This window comes from Belonocnema kinseyi, chromosome 1 (assembly GCF_010883055.1).
Source record: "Belonocnema kinseyi isolate 2016_QV_RU_SX_M_011 chromosome 1, B_treatae_v1, whole genome shotgun sequence".
In the NCBI taxonomy this organism is placed as follows: Eukaryota; Metazoa; Arthropoda; class Insecta; order Hymenoptera; family Cynipidae; genus Belonocnema; species Belonocnema kinseyi.
In genome coordinates, this window is record NC_046657.1 from 13,322,130 (window position 1) to 13,325,748 (window position 3,619).

The window sequence follows — 3,619 nt, forward strand, 5'->3', positions numbered from 1 at the left end:
TTGTAAAATTGGAAAAATTACCAATAACTTACAAGAATTTAAAAAATAAAAGTCAATGTGTATCACATTCAAATAATATATTGGGAAATTTATAAAAGTATTAATATTGCTCATTTTTTAAATTAATGTATACAGAGTGAAACCGTTTTTATTCGAAATTTCACATCGGTTTTTTGTATTATGTTCGATTCTACGGCAGAATCAAGCGAAAAATATTTTAAAATATGTTCATTAGTTACTAAAATGCCCCCCCCCCCAATGCAATGTGACAGACCGTAACATTTCTTTTGGGTCCTCCCCTTATCGCCGTTACTTCAAATTCAGTTCTTTTCAAAGATTCTCAGGAATGTTTACGAAATTTGTGAGGGATGAAGAAATATTTAATAAATTTCTTGAAATTTCTGAATATTTCTTATCTGTTTGACTCGTCTTAAAATCCTGAAAATATTTTGTTAACTGACTCAAATTTGTTTCAAAATTTGGAAATATCATCAAAAATGTTAAAAAATTGCCTTATAATCTTATAAATTTTCGCAAGCATTTATAGAAAATTTGACCATGATTTTGAAACCTTTAAAGATTCGTTTACAGCTCATAAGTATATTTTTTACATTTTAAAATTGTTTCATTTCTAAAAATCTTCTAAATTATGCCAAGGAACCTAAATTTTTCAAAATTTTCGTCAAAATTTACGAAATTCTTGAAAAATCTTTACAAGTTTTAATGATCTTTTAATCGTTTAAAATTTCTGAACGTCTCGTAAACTTACTCAAAGTTGAAAGTACATTATTTAAACCAACATAAACTTTTTAAAAAAGTGCAACAAAATTGCACAAGAAGGCTTAAAAAGAATTATGTTTCTTAGTTTTTCTAAAATTATTTAATATGGAAAAATTTCAAAAGCCTAAAAAATATTTTACACACTTTTAAAAAATTTTAGGAAAAAATAAAAAATGTTTTGTGATCTCTTATTAATTTTCTCTTAGAATTCATCGCAAAGCAATCGTTTAAAACGTTGCCACGAAATTTTCAATTAAAACAATTTTTCACTACCATAAAAAAAAGATATTAATAATGACGAAACATGAATATTTCGAATACATATTCATATGTTAGAAGTTTTTACCACTTTATTTTTAGTTGTAATTAAATTCTGGGAATTGAAAGCAAGAAAGTAAGTATTGTCATTTTGTTTTTAAATTTATATAAACATAAGTATTATAAGATTTTTAAGAAAATTAAAAAAAAAAAATTTTTAAATATATCAGATGTTTTAGAAAAGATTTTACGATATTTAAAAAAAATTATTTTATTTTATAGAATATTACAAAACATTAGGAAAAATTCGAGTTCTATTCAAAGATGTTTAGGATTGATTAAGAAATTTTGTAAGAAATCAAGGAATATTTTATCAATTTTCTGAAATGTTTTCAAATTTGTGAATATTTCTTATCTATTTGACTCGCTACAAATTCCTGAAAATATTTTCAACTGCCTCGAATTTTTCTCAACATTTTAAAAAGTCATTTAAAATGTAAAAAAATTACCTTATAATCTTCTAGATTTTCGCAAGCATTTAAAAAAAATTTGTTCATCTAATAATCTTCTAAAGTTTAAATTATTTTTGAATCTCTTGAATTCTACTTAATTTTTCCAGAATTTACTCGATCTTTTATATTTAAAAAAATGTGATAATCTTACAGACTTAAAAATTTCACTCTACTATCTTTAACACTCTTTGCAAAAATTTTAGGAAATCGTTTGATATTTCTAAAAAAAAAACTTTCGCGATTTCCTTTCAAAGTTGGTTATTCAAAAGAAAACATCGTTTGAAATTTGCACATGAATATTAAAAAAATTCTTTATAATCACGTTCTTTTCCTGATTGTTGCATAATTTTGAAAAATTAAAAAAAGGTGCCTTTGAAATAATTCAGATTCTTGATAATAGATTTTATGCTTTCACGGTGATTCATTTTGATAAAAAGATATATTTTTCACTCGTGTAAAAAACTACGAATTTTTTGCCGACGTTTCGTGAACATTCCAGTTCACATCTTCAGGGCTGACCTGAAACTGAGGTATCAGGTCATGATGTTCTTAGGTATACTTTGTACGATGCCTGTGATTGGCCAGAGCCCCTCACCGTGGGGACTGGTCAAACTTGATTGGCAACTTGATTGGAACTCTACGGGGAGCGTATTCTTACTAAAACCAACACCTTTAAAAAACTATTAAAACTTCACCTTTTCCTATCAAATACCTTCAAATTTGACATTTGGTCCACATTGGAATGGATATCGTTTGACCAATCATAACGGATTATAGAGCTTTCCACCCAAAAACAAAAAACAAAATTTGACAAATTACTTCCAGTAAAGCAAACTCAACTAACAAATGCAGTAAAAAACATCTCTGACCACCCTCTTAGCAATTAAATGATTTCAACCTTATCTAAAGGACATAATTTTGCTGTAGCTCCATCGCAAATCCCAAAAGAAGAAATAATCAGCAATTTAGAATCCACAATATATACCCTTCCACCCGAAAAAGCGAATAACATACGACGAAGGACGGCCAACATTTTACGCCAAGCTCATGTTCCCTCCTCAAACTTAACAAAATAGGAAAAAACCGCAGTTAAAGAACTCAATCAAAATAAATATATTATAATATTATCCGCAGACCAAGGCAACACAATAGTAATAATGAATAAAGAAGACTATAACAACAAAGTCATGGACCTTCTAACTGACGATACATACAAAAAACTTAAAAAGGACCCCACAAAAACAATAGTCAGTAAAACAAAAACTCTTCTCAAAGACTCTTAACTTAAAAGCCAAACAATATGCAACTTAATACCTACTAACCCCATCTCTCCAAAACTTTACGGGCTCCCAAAAATCCACAAAGAAAACATTCCACTCAGAGCGATCATCAGCGCAATAAACTCACCAACTTTCAACCTAGCACGTTTCGTCGCTGCGAAACTAAATCCTTTTAAAGGAAAGTCCATCACTCACGTCTACTATAAAACTCATTTGACTTTATTAAAAGGATACAACAGATTCACATTCAAACCCCAAGACATCATAGTACGTTTCGACATAGTATCTCTTTTTACAAAAGTAGCAATCTCGGATAAAATTGATATTATTAAATCTTCCATAAACTTCCCTTCCGAGCTTGTACCTGTGACAGAACACTGTCTCAATAATACGTACTTACTTCTCGTTCAATAACCAATTCTACGAACAAACCTCAGTGGCAGCAATGGGATCCCCAATCTCACCTGTAATAGCCAATGTCTTTATGGAACATCTAGAAACTAAAATCTTCAACCAAACCAAACTTAAACCAGAATTCTGGTTCCTTTACATCCTAATATCCAGTTCACCATGGAAATTGAACAAACCGGAAAATTGCCTTTCTTAGACGTATTACGAGGGTAGTTCAATAAGTCCTTAGAATGAAGTATAAAAACAATTTTTTTCGGTTATTTTTTTTTTATTTTGCAACATAATCTCCTTGGAGCTCTATACACTTGGTCAATCGCTTTTCAAGTTTTTTTAATCCTTCAGGAAAGTGCGTTTTCGGAAGTTCCTCAAAATAAGCAC